Below are 14,794 nucleotides of genomic sequence, written 5' to 3' on the forward strand. Positions count from 1 at the left end.
TTGATAAATATAAAATGGGGGAAAAATCAATGACTCACTGTAGCATTATTTATCTTTGTCTATTCTACTTCTAGAGCACTCTAACCGTATGACATACTTATAGATATCTAAAGTAAAAATTATCCATTTACACCTCTATATATTCCCCTACTGAAAACCCCTTATATAAAAAATAGACTGTAAGAACATAAATATCAATGTCAATTTTACCTGTGTCAAAATGTCAACCCCACTAATTACTAGCTGAACAGGTTTCATAGAAATGGATAATGTTACAGACATTCAATATACTTGTTAGTAAAAGAGTAATAATAAGCGATTATAAAGAAGCTACTTCTCTGTTGGTTGTGAAGATTAAATAATGTAGTGCAGTGAGAATGCTTAGTATGAGGCTGAAAGGTAATAAGTTGTTAAATATATGGTAGCTACTTCTGTTACATCCAGAGAACAATTAAATGTTGCAAATATAAATTTGCCTATTTAAACTTAAGGAGCAAGAAATGTAACTGTTTTCTCTATTTGATTTCTATTCCAAGGCTCCATTCTGCAAGGGGTGGCTTTATCTCATTTAATGCAAGGACATTTCAATAAATTTGTGTCTTCTCTGCCTTCCCCACCTTTCCCTAAGTCAAAGTCTAAGAGTGTGGGGTGAATGAAGAAATCTTAAATAACCTTAGGGAGATCAGAGAACAGAGAAATCCATGCTATGCTCTTAGTAAGATCCCCCCAAATGGAAGATGCCCAGTTTTGCTGGCCTGTACTTAGCATGTGGAACACCTGAGCCCAAATACTAAAGTTTTACTAGTCGCCTCATGATCTCAGACTGATTTGGAAATAGCAAATACTTGCCACATGCTAGAGAGGGGAAAGGAGGGAGCTGATAGAACAAACCAGACCAGGAGAGGCCTTGTATTTAGGTTCAGGGTTTGTGACAACACTCAGACCCGAAGGAGGTTATTTTAGCAGATAACAGCATAGCTATGTGACAGGAGGCCAAAAGCCTTCCTCTACCTCATCCTGTACCATCCCTTGAGCTTCCAGAACAGAGGATCAAATACTGGGTAATAAAGTGGTAAGGTAAACTACTCAATTGATAAAGATTACAATTCTTTTCCTCATTGGAATAAGATTTCAAGAAATAATTTTCATTTAATTATGGAGGGAACGTAACATTTTTTCTACTCGAATTTCTGGCATATCAGGTACATAGCACTCAAAAGGAATCCCAGCCTACCACAAAATCAGTTAAGGAGGCATTGTCATTGTTAGATCAACTGTCCTGTGGATATTATCGGAGATGTACTAAATTGAACACTCTGAATTACTTCCATGTGTAACTTTATGAAAATCCATGTTAAATTTCAATCTAGGCTTTTTTAAGATAATTGATTTAATTCTCAGAAAATAAGTATATAACCACAGAGCGAGTGTCAGTCAGTATAAGCAGAGGATACTTATGCATAGGATATCAAAATGTCTTAGAGTCTACAGAGATCTTCCTGGCAGTTGCTCAAAAGGCTATTTTCAAGTATGAAGGGCAGCAATATTCACTTCTAATGAGTCTTCATTTGTCTTGCTATGGCATGGGACTTAAGATCTCAAAACAATTGGGCCACTGTGACTTAATATATCAATTTCTCTTGTTTTCCAAGTAGTATAGTGTTGCATTCATATAAAGCTATGTCACACTTCATAAATCAACCTCTGAGACAGAGGATAAACAGTCACATAACAAAAAACATGTGGACAAATGCTTGAGCTCACAAGTCACAGCTCACTGAGCAGCCTTCCCAAAAGCTTCTACCTCAACCCCTGTCAGCTGCTTGCCCAGAACTTACTGCATTTTGTATCTTTCCTTTCACCAAAATCACCCATGCTGATGACATGCGATCAAAGCGTCAGAAACAAATCAATGAATGCCCTACCTTCCAAAGTCTTTGTTCTTGTTTGATGATTGGTCACAATGGATCCAGCATTCTAAGATCATGTGGCATGGCCAAAACACATGTGTTTTCTGTTTCAATGCTTGCTGAGCAGGATTTAGCATGACTATTTTTTTCCAAGTCAGTATGCCGGGTCTTTTACTGGAATATTGTGAAAAACAAAAACAAACAAAAATCCAAAAAACAAAAAAAAAAAAAAAAAGAAAAACAAAAACAAAAACCTATACCTCTTGCAATCACTTTATAACCAGTTCTTAGGAAATGGCAGAAGGAAATATTCACCTGCTCATAAAAATATTAAATTACCATGTAAACTTCTCATTTGATATGGAAATAATTGGACCAACAAACCTGGCCCACAGTGGGGGAAAGGGATACTAGTGAAAGTATTCTCTGTCAGATGGACTCATATGGATCTTCAGGCTCAGAGATAAAATAAAGGCTACTTTAAAATTTCAGGAATTCACAAAAAGAAATCATCTGGGATCCTATCATATTTGTCATCACCCTTTTTATGCTCAATTGTCAGTGGGTACTCTGTACCTTAGAATAGTTTCTGAGGGGATGTTCATCTTTTGTTCCCCTGTAGGCAAGCTATCCTCTCCCAGGATTTTTTTTTTTTTAATTTTCTACTGTTTTAAAATAAATATATGCTGAAGCATAGTTTTTGGACATTTATCCTGCTTGGTGTTCTCTGAGCTTCCTGAATCTGTGGCTTGGTGTCTGACATTAATTTGGAGAAATTCTCAGTCATCATGGTTTCAAATATTTCTTCTATTCCTCTCCTTCTCTCTTCTCCTCTGTTATTCCAATTATGTATATTATACCTTTAGTAGATGACCCTCAGACCTCAGACATTCTGTCATGTTTTTCTCCGTCTTAGTCTCTTTGCTTCTCAGTTTGGGAGGATTTTATGGATATCCTCAGACTAAGAGTTTCTTTTCTCAGCCATGTCCAGTTTCTGGTAAGCCCAAAGGCATTCTTCATTTCTGTTGCAATGTTTTTAATCTATGGCATATTTTTTTGGTTCTTAGGAATTTCATCTCCATCTAATTGCCCATCTGTTCTTGCTTGCGTTCTGCCTTATCTATTAGAGCCTTTAGCATACTAATTATAGTTTCCTTTAAATTCCTGATGTAGCAATTCCAGTATCCCTACCATATTTGTTTCTGAGTTTTCCTTTAGCTCTTCAAATTATGTTGTCTTTGTTTTGTTTTTTTTCTGTTTCTTGATAGCCATACATGATACACCAGGTGAAAGGACTTGCTGAAAATGGGCCTTTAGCAATGTGGTAATGAGGTGTTGAGGAGGCAAAGAGTTCTAGGTCAATGATTAGGTCTCAGTTCTTTAGTGAGTCTGCCTCAGGACAGTGAACTTCACAACTGAAAAAAAAAAAATCACTCCTTATGAGGGAGAAAATGTCTAGAGTGGGGCCGAAGTTGAGTATTTCCCTTCCTTCAGGTCAGTTAGGACTAGATAATCCCCAAGCTGGTTAGACTCTGGTTAACTAGCTTCTCCTGAAGCCTTGTTAAGAACAGAGTGCCCCTGGTACATTTCCAAGTAGATCCTTTTTCCCCTCCCACTGCTAAAAACAAGAGGAGAACTTTTTTTCTGACATTTACTGTGGGAACCTAGTTGAGCTCCCGGAGGCAAATCTCATAAAACTGTGTCCCCCAACCCCACCACTGAGTTTCCTCAGAGTTCTTAATACTTAGAAGTTGTCCACACTGAGCCTCCAGTAATTCATAAATGATAGTACTCGGTTCCTAAGGTCGTTTCTGCTCCTGAGTCTCTGCTCCATTACTATGTTCTCCTTTTAGTCTCTCTAATCTAGGGCACTGTGATTTGCCCTGTCTTCACCTCTCTCGTGAAACCCTAACGAGTTATTAATTTTTCAATATGCTTAGCTTTTTGCCTGTTGCTAGGATGTAGTGGCAAGTTCCAAGCTCCTTACATCCAGAATCAGAAACCAGAAATTATTCAAAGGATTTTTAAGGCAGTGAAAATACTCCGCATGATGTAATGACAGCGTGCATCTGTCCAGTCTGTTCAGTGTAAACACCAAAAAGGAATCCTTAGGTAAATGACTGGCTTTAGTTGGTTGTAATGTGCCAATGTAAAGAAGAAGAGCAAGAAATGTATGGTAAACGTACCTTCCTCAGTTTGCCGTGAACCTAAAACTGCTCTTTAAAAAAAGTCTAAAATAGAAAGTTGAAATACAAAGTGTGTAAAGTGTGTTTTTTTTATTAGGATGAAACTTAATTAAAAAAACAGAAGAAAATGTAGGAAAAACTAAATTCACAATTATGTGGAAATTAACTACGAAGTAAATAAAGGTCAAAAATGATATTAAAGAAACTAGAAAATGCTTTAAAATTCATGAAAACAAAAATACAAAAACTTGTAGGATGTAGCTAAAGCTTAGAGAGAAATTTGGAATATGTAATTTCCTACGTTAAACATAAGATGACAGATCAACAAATTAATATTCTACCTTAATAAACAAGGAAATAAAACCAAACCAATCCCAAAATAAGCAGGAGGAAGGAAATAAAGAATAAAGTGGAAGTAAATGAAATACAGACTATAAAAACAAAAGGTGTATCGGGGGAAAAAAATCAATGAAACCAAAAGTTTATTATTTTAAAAGATCAACAAAATATAGGAATCTTTAGCTAGTCCTACCTTCTCCTCTCGAAAAAGTAGACTCATGTTAGTAAAATCATGAAGGAAAGAGAAGTATCACTTCTATTATTACAAAAATAAAAAAGATCCTAAGAAAATGCTATGGAAAACTACATGCCTAAATTAGATAACTTAGATGAAACAGATTCCTAGAAAAACACAAATTTCTGAAATTAAGGATAAACAGACAATTTAAATAGATCTCTAACAAGCAAAGGTATTGAATTACTAATTTTTTTTTTTTTTTTTTTTTTAATTTTTTTTTTTCAACGTTTTTTATTTATTTTTGGGACAGAGAGAGACAGAGCATGAACGGGGGAGGGGCAGAGAGAGAGGGAGACACAGAATCGGAAACAGGCTCCAGGCTCCGAGCCATCAGCCCAGAGCCCGACGCGGGGCTCGAACTCACGGACCGCGAGATCGTGACCTGGCTGAAGTCGGCCGCTTAACCGACTGCGCCACCCAGGCGCCCCTTGAATTACTAATTTTAAAACATCCAAAGAAACTCTAACTCCAGATGGCTTTGCTGACTTCCAAACATTTAAAAAAAATAATGTAAATCCTTCATATACCCTGCCAAAAACAGAATAGGATGTAACTCTGCCCAACCTATTCTATGAACCTAGAATTACCCTTATTTAGGAAAAACAAAAACATCACAAGAAAACTACATACCAATATCTGTTATTAATAGAGACATAAAATCTTTCACAAAATACCAGCAAATTGAATTTAGCAACATATAAGAAGGATTATATACAATCACCAAAAGGGATTTATCCTAGAAATGCAGTTGGTTCAAGATATGCAAATCAATGAAGTACACCACACTGATGAAGGATACAAAATACTTTATAATTTCAATAGATTCAGAAAAAAAGTATTTGACCACTTCATACCTACTAGAATGGCTAAAAGCAAAACAACAATCACAAGCGTTGGTTAGACATGGAGTAGCCCTTAGACATTCCTGTGGGGGTGTAACATGTGAGATCACCTTGTTAAAAAAAAAAAGCCTGGCAGTTTCTTTTTTTTTTATTCTATTTGATTTAGAGAGAGAGAGAGCATGAGAGCACAAGCGAGAGCACCTGTGGTGGAGTGGCAGCGAGAAAGAAAATCTTAAGTAGGCTCCACACCCAGCATGGAGTTTGATGTGGAGGCTCATCTCATGACCCTGAGATAATGACCTGAACCAAATCAAAAATCGGACGCTTGACTGGCTGAGCCAATCAGGCACCCTGGCAATTTCTAAATATGCTCAACATAGAGTACCATATTACCCAGCAATTTTTTTTCTCATTTCAACATGAAATGAAGACCTGTCTAAATAAAGAACTTGTACAAGAATGTTCTTAACAGCATTATTCATAACAGCCAAAAGTGGAAATAATCTAAATATCTACCAACTGATGATGGACAAATAAAATGCATGTATGCACTCAATAGAATATTCTAAAATATTCACACACACACGATATGAATTGCTGATACATGAAATATGGGTAAACCTTGAGATCATGGTTTTTTGAAAGAAGTCCCAGGAAGCACCACAATATTGTAGGATTCCATTTATATGACATGTCTAGAATTGGCAAATCAATAGAAATGGAAAGAATAGTGGTTGCCTTTTGCTGGTGGCATTTAGTAGTAAAGAGTGGCTGCCTATGGGCTCAGGATTTTTGTTTGTTTGTTTTGTTTTTGTTTTGTTTTGTTTTGCTGTTGAAAATATTCTAAAATTAAATTTCAATGATGGTCCCACAACTCTCTGAACATACTAAAAAAAGCAGTGAATTATACATTTTACATGAATGAATCCTAGGTTATATGAAATGTATCTCAATCAAATGATAAAAAAGAGAGACAACAGAGCCATTGAACCACAGAAAAGAAAAAGGGTACAGATGGGAAGAAGACTTTCCTGGACAGCTGGCAATGGGTTTAGAGACTAATAACAAACACAGTGGCCAAGAGAAAACCACTTAAAATCCGGGTATGGAATTATGTACCATTTCTGGTACAGAATGTAGGTAAGACTACATTTGTGGAATAGATGGTAAAAACAATCTAATTAGAAATATGTGCATAGTTGGCTATTCTGTATTTTAAATCTGGACACTTGACAATATAAACAAAGTGTGTCAGAATTCTTAACACAAAGTAATAAAAAATGTTAACAGAGACACCTTTATTGTTGCTATTGAACTAGCTCATCTTTGTACCTGAACCGCCATTGTGTGTTCTTATTGGTTTCTTGAAAATTTTAATATACATGTAAACTATTTAGTAATTGTGAAGAATTAATAATCAATTATAGAGTCAGCTTTAAGGGTAAATGTCTCCAGCAGATGGCCCTTAGGTGAAAAATGCAGTCAAAATTTAGGGTTTGTTTGTTTGTTTTTGTTTTTGTTTCTCAATACAAGACCAGATAAACTATAATCTCTACATAATGGTGACATGGCAAATTTCTGTATTTTCTAACGGTATTATACAAGTACACCGCATAGCACACAGTACTTTCAAATAAAAACCCACCTTAGCTACTAAGAAAGTAATAAAGCTTTGATAGTTATAATGGATTCTTGAATCCTGAGTGCATTCCTGAATGGATACAGGCATTTCAATTACCTTCTTTCAAGGTGGTTCTGAGAGAACATTCACTCACTAAGTATGAATTATATTCTTAGCAACTACAAATTATTTTTCTATTTTAGTGTCAGAGGACATGTTTCCAAGCCAATATTGGCAAAAGCTTTTGCCTTTTTAAGTTTTATTATAATTTAAAATATATCTTTAATATAACTAAATAAATCTTTAAATATAACGACAGAAAAGGAATTAATACTGAAGAACATTATTCTAACAAGTATGTGATTAAGAAGAGGCGATATTCCAAGAATGACAGCAATAAAACTTCTAGAGAGAATTTTTTTTTGGCAGATCTCTTACTGACCACTGACTTCTTGCCATTTCTTGGAATAATTTCCTGGTAATAACTGTAAAGGTACTATACTCTCTTTTCTTTATCCCTCTATACTCTGAATTATCAAGCTAAATACTTAATTTTAATAATAGCCCCTTATCTTATGAAGTAAGGATCACACAGGTAAAACAACTATGTAGCATGGGTACATAGGCTGGGTTCAGGTACTATTTTGGAAACTGTCACTAAACTCTCTTTCCAGTTTCTTTGTCATTTTTCATCCTGGTAGACACAATTCACAAACCTAATTATTCATCTATTCATCCATTAATTTTTCAACAAATATGAAGTCCACAGTATGTGCCTAACCTTATAATGGCATAAATCAAACAGATATGGTTCTAGCCTTATGAAACTTAAAATAATAAATTTAGATGCTTAAAATTAAATTTTTGATGAATAATATGAAGGATCTCCACATGATATCATGGGAGAACATAATGGGGCTTTGGGCTCAAGGGAGACAAAAAATGGTGTTCTAGAACAACTTAGTAGGTCTAGTGAGTAGAGTAGAGTAGAGAGTGAGTAGAGACAAGTAGACAGAGAACAGATTTGAAATATAATTAGGAGACAACTGACAAAATTTGAATGGACATGTTTAGGAGGACATGGAGTAGGAGGGGGAAAACATGGATCAAAGTTCTTTGTCACTAGGAAAACACAGGCTGAGGAGTAAATGTGTTGGCAAATGTTACAAATCTACACTTGTATCTGGTTTGCTTGAGGTGTCTGATGTGGGTATTCAGCATTGAGGTAACTGGAAGACACTTGTATATTCAGGCATCAAGTATAGGAGAGGCTCTGCGGATAGAATTTAGGAGTCACCATTGTGGACACTGAAGAGTGGATGTCTTCACTCAAAAGGAATGTGCAGAATGAGATGCTCTCAGAAAAAGGCAAAATTCCTGAGCGTACAAACATAACACAGAGGACAAGGAGGCCTCACAGGAGACATGAAGATGCACTAAGAGTTACAGGAGTCTTGGAAGTTGAGCAAATAGTGTGTTCTAAGAAGAAGAGATTGGTCACTCAAGTCTGACCAATTGTAACAACAGGAAAAGGAGATGGGGAGTGAACTGCATCTACTAGAAATCACAACAGGGAAAATAGTGCTGACATGAGGGAAGTTTCCTTAAGTCAGAGAAGTAGGATTGCTCCAGATTGTAGAGTAGGTTAGAGCATCCAGCTTGACCTTTGAAAGACCTATACATTAGCCATTTTCCCTCCTTAAAAAAATGTGGTAGTTTTCCATTACACATGAAATAAGATACTATTTCTCCACCATGGCCTCCCCAAACTCATCCTAAACCACTGCCTTGTACCTAACATGCTTCTTACTGATCTTTTTGCATCCCTATAAAACAAGAAACTCTTTATTAATTTCTTTGAAATTGCTTTTCCCTCTCTTGCAAAGAAAACGTTCTCCATTTTACAGGGCTTATCTCATTATTAATTTTTAAAAATTTCTTTATATCTAATATATCTTAATGATATGGTAATAGATGTTAGGAGTATTTTTCTACTATCTGTGTTCTATTTTCAAAATGTAAACATGTTCAGAAAACTTTCAGCCACCAACAGAAAAATGAAAAAGAAAACAAAATATATTTTCCAATCTACAAAAACTCATTTGCTAAAGCCAAAATATTGTCTTTTAAATATATAAACGAGACCATAAAAATGTCAGCTTAAAACTTTCCAATGGGTTTCCATCACACCTGGAATAAAATTGAACTGCAGCCTATAAAAGGTAACCCCTTTTTTATTTTATTTACTCAAGTTTAATTTATTTAGAGAGACAAAGAGACAGCAGGGGTGGGGCAGAGAGAGGGACAGAGAGAATCCAAAGCAGACTTCACACTGTCAGTACAGAGCCCAATGTGAGGCTCGATCTCAGAAACCATGATAATTACCTGGACCAAAATCAAGAGTTGGATTCTTAACCGACTGAGCCACCCAGGCACCCAAATATAGTCCCTTTTCACCCCCATCTTGTTTCTACTCGCCTCGTGTAAACTTCTCCTTGCTTGCTACATTCCAGCCACAATGAACTTCTCTCAGTGCCTAAAATACTCCACATTTCTTTCTAGTTTTGTCTTTGAATTTAATGTTCCTTACTAAATTCTTCGTCACTCAGGTCTCAGTTCAAATGACACTCCTCAAATGCTATTCTTTTTTTCTTGGAGCTTTTAGTCACTATTGTAATTATCTTCTTGATTTTTATTTCCCTACCAGAATGAAGTTCCAGGAGGACAGAAGCTGTGTTTTGCTCACTGCTGTAGGCCAATATGATGCGTAGTGCTGGGGTTTACATTTTCTTTCTTGAATCAATGAATTAATAGATGTATGAGGGCAGTACCTGAGGGATATGTGGATTAAATAGGACTTATGTTGGTTTGTTTTTGTAAGCTAAGAGAGGTTTAAGCATTTTCAGCGCTGCTGGGAAGCAGGCAATATATATGAGGACAGGTTAAATATATAGAAAACAGCAAAGGATAATTGACAGAATAAAACCCCTGGAAGATTTAAAACACAACCCTATTCTCTGCAGTAATCTACACTTTCTATTTCATATAAGCTACTCATACTTGCTTTAAGATGATAATTTTTCAAGCCCTGTGGTAACAATTTCAAGACAACAATTGCATTTTTGAAATATGCTATTTTGGGGAGGACAAAAAAAAAAAAAAAGAAAAACCAGTACTTGAAAACGAGGTCAATAAGGAAGACAATTTCAGAATCCTTCACACACACTAATGTACATCATTCAGCATGAGGCCAATGGGACCAAGGCAATACCACAGGAACTCCAAAGAAAATTATTTCTCCAATTGACAGAAGCTAAAAGATGTATGTGTATTTCTTTTGTTGACTTTCTGTACCTTTCACATCAGAACATTTTCAACAGCCTTTTGATTATGCTGCAGCTCAACTGTAATTCTTAAAGACCACAAAATGACCCCAAAAGATTTCTTCAAGGAACACTTATTGATTTCTCATTCTATTTCATTAACCATGCTAAGCATTGAAAGGAGTAGTTAAAAAGATAAATTATATGTATGTTATATATGTAATTATATGTTATATACATTTACATATTAAATATAAATTATGTATATGTATGTGTATATATATACACATATACACATACATATATAAAGACATATATACATACATATATACACATACATGTATGTATACATATACATATACACACATAGCCTATACCATGATTCAATGTTGTATCAAAAACGAGGATGCAATGGAATGGTAAGACATCGAGGGGAGCTGATTTTTTTAGAAAGTAAAACAAAGGAATAGCTGATTTCATACCTAGACAATTATAGTAACTTCTCAGTCACCTAAAAGTCATCTTACTTTTCACTCCATAAACCCAGAATTACTATTCTAAAATATAAATTGAATCAAAGTAACAAAGTGATTTCCACCCTCCATTGCCTCAAATACTTCACTGATTCACCAGGATTGATTTGCCAGGCCTCTTTCTTTCTACTGGCTTGGACTCTTCCTTCTCAACTTTATCCACTCCTCCTCCCAATATGCATCTCAAGTTCCAGGTATGGTAAACTGTTTAATTTAAAATAAACTCTGCATTTCTGTCTGAGACATTCCACACAGGTTCTCATTTCCTGAAATCCTAGAGAATGTCTTTTCTTGTAATATATGTGACTATCCATATGTGACTATCTATCTACTTGTAATATATGTGACTATCTTATCTACTTGTAATATATGTGACTATCTATGTACTCTGTGTTTCTAGACTAGTATCACCCTCATCCTCACCCAACACTTTCGCTGGCCTTCCTCTCAGTGATTTTTGTAGCACACTAAAACCATCACATCTTACCTTAAGTGCTGGTGTATTTTCCTGAAGAGACCATGTATTTGGAGAAAAACAGTCCTACTTAGATCCGCTAAGTACTCGATGTGAACTTTTGAGCAAACTGTATGTAGACTTTCTCAGCCACCATTTCTTCATCTGCGTTGTTGGATTAATAATCATGAAATCATTGTGTCACAGAAGATGGCATATAAGTCATTAATAAAAACTCCATCTGTATTAGTCTCTGTCTCTTTATTCCCCATTGATATGCAAGCTGCTGGAGAACAGTGACCGCCATATGTGTGTCTCTCTTCCAACATTTGACTTAGCATTAGAACATCACAGTTCTCAATAAATGCTACTGGCTGGTGAATTAATTGTGATCGCTACAACCATGTGGTGAGACACAGAATTTTTTTAGAATATTGTCATAACAGTTTGCAAAGTATATTTGCTTCATTATACGAAGACACATTTGGGAAGTCAAAGTAGAAATTTTGCGGTTTTACCAACTACTGAAAAAACTTAGGATTTAAAGACTGAAATACTTTATTTTCCTTCTAAAGGACTCTTAAGATTAAACTGCATACTATCAGAAAAGATAAATATGTTAGTTTTAGGGCCAGTATCTTTCTTCAAATGGGTGTCCCGTAAGTAGCATAAAAAGTTAAAAGAAAGGACATGTGGCTTCCTTGTAGTAGTTCTGGGATGTACACGTAGATGTCCATTTTGCACACTACTTGAGGCAGTATGGTCAAAGCAGCAACATGTAAAGAAAAGCATACCCATATCAAGGGGAAAACTTTACTTTATTTCTCAGTCAGGACGTAGACAATCCGGTTCTAGATGGAGATTAGCTAACTTCTCGTTCAGCGACTTTGAGCAAGTCCCTGAATCTTCTTAACTCACTGTCCTCAACTATGTAATGGAGCTGACAACTCTACTTTCATCTATCCCTTGAATTATTATTAGGCCCAAATGTGATAATAGAAGTAAATGCAGTTTGAATTTTTTTTAAAGCACGCAAATTTAAAGGACTATAAATGCTCATAAAAGTGTAGCACTTGAGAGGTATAAATGCATTTGTTTACAGATCTGTTCTTACTAACAGTGAAAGCAAGTTAGAAAAAAAAAATCACTAAAGGCTATGTCGGCTACCCTTGATTTCTTAAGGTGTATTTTTGTACAGGCTCATGAATACTGTTTTTTTGTTTGTTTTTAAGTGTGTCATGATAAGTGGCTCTATGTTAAATGTGAGATGAATAAGAAAAAGGTGTACCTAAAAAGAGATAGTCATTCAGCAGATGAAGGAATGGGAATACAGTTTTAAACAGTGAGCAGTTCTTACCTCAATCCCTTTTGTAGGTATATGTGCGGAACGTGTGTCAATGTATTTATTCGTTCCAATAAAAAAAAAAGGCAAAGCTAATGGAAATGTGCAGGGTGATTTCATTACTTTGGTTTTTCTCTTCTCCTGCTCACATGTTTATATTGGACAGTTTTGTGTTTGATTCTTCAACTGACATCATTGCTGAATAGAAAAGCCTTATGAGCCTAATTTTATTATTTTTAAGTGAGATTTCAGGGTTTTTTCTGTGAACTCATTCTAGAGCGTCATTTTGAGGTACACAAGCATAAGTGATTTTTTTATCATAAAGACAAATTTTCTTTAAGAAAAATAATTGTTGATAAACATTTGACTTATTTCAAGATTTGAGATTCTAGGATGCAATTATTCATGAACCACTTCCATGTTCATATATCTATCATTAATAGTAAATTTATTTTAAATGGTTTTTCAAAAATATTTGTATAAGTAAACAGCTTTGGAAAAAAAGGAGACATGGACTGCCTCTGGAACAGATTCGTTTACTTTCCAGGGTAACAAATATAGAGCTCTGTCTCCCTTTCCCTTGGAGTAGATGTGCTTACATTGCACGAAAATAAAGATAGTGGTTTTCTCCAGAGGGGACGATGGACCAGTGTGCTAGGAGACTCCATGTAAGATCAAGGACGCCTACTCTCAAAGGTTTTCTCCTGTAGCACATGTGAGTGCACGCATAGGCAACATCATCTCACCTTGTGGGAATTCACACTCAAACAACACGGGCCAAGATGTTACTCTGCCTAATGCTACCACCAGACGTAATAAAGCATCTTTTGCCTCTAATCAAAAGGATCAGTCTTCTTCCGAGTATCCATGAAACTGTAGAAGACTAGTTAGCTTTTACAGATAGGGTAAAATCCAAAGCTCTTAGTGGTTCTTGACTTGACACTTTTATGCATAAAGCTGTTTCAAATATTCTTGTACACATCTTTTTGTGATTAAGTTCTCATTTCTTAGTTTTTAATAAAGTTAAACATAGATGTTTATCTATCCAACAATTCCCAGAGTAGCTAACAATATTACACTTTCATGAACAAACTAGGAGGGTTCTTTTTGTTCTTCACATTAACCCACACTTAGTGTTCAGTTTTTCATTTTAGCAATTCAAGTGGGTAGGTAGTGATAGTGAATTATGCTTTTGAAAACTTGGGTCTTAAAATAAAAAATTTGAATTATTTAATTTTATGGAGAGAAAGAGCATAGCAGGGGGGAGGAGTAGGAGAAAGGAGAGAGAGAGTCCATGCTGAGCATGGAGTCTGACATGGGGCTCCATGACCCTGGGATCACACCTGAGCTGAAATCGAGTCGGACGCCTAACTGACTGAACTGCCCAGGTGCCCCTAAAATAAATTCCAATTTAAAGAAAATTCATAAATAACACAAATAACTTTAATTTTTTTAATACTTATTTATTTTTGAGAGAGAGAAACAGAGTGGGAATGGGGGAGGAACAGAGAGAGGGAGACATAGAATCGGAAGCAGGCTCCAGGCTCTGAGCTGTTAGCACAGGGTCTGACGTGGGGCTAGAGCTCACAAACAGCGAGACCATGACCTGAGCCAAAGTGGGATGCTTAACGACTGGGCTATCCAAGCTCCAAGCACCCTACCCTACAAATAACTATTTTATATCCTTTAATTATATGTTCTAATCATAACATTTTAGCAGATGTTCCCTTTTTCTTTAGCATTCTCAAATGTCTGAATGGTTTGAATAACAGATAGGAGGTCCCTGTTGTCTTTAGTACACATTTCTTTAAAACAGTATTTCCCTGCATTAGAGTAAAACATTAAAACAAAATTAACATTAACACAACATTACCTCCAATCCAGACAATTATTCAGATTTTGCATTGCCCTAAGCAATGTCCTTTATAGGTACAAGACCCAATCCAAGATTATACATATTTTATTGTTAGGTCTTGTTGGCCTCCTATTCTAAAATTGTTCCTGAG

The sequence above is a fragment of the Puma concolor genome, chromosome C1 (assembly GCF_028749965.1).
Source record: "Puma concolor isolate L17-30 chromosome C1, mPumCon1.1.hap2, whole genome shotgun sequence".
In the NCBI taxonomy this organism is placed as follows: domain Eukaryota; kingdom Metazoa; phylum Chordata; class Mammalia; order Carnivora; family Felidae; genus Puma; species Puma concolor.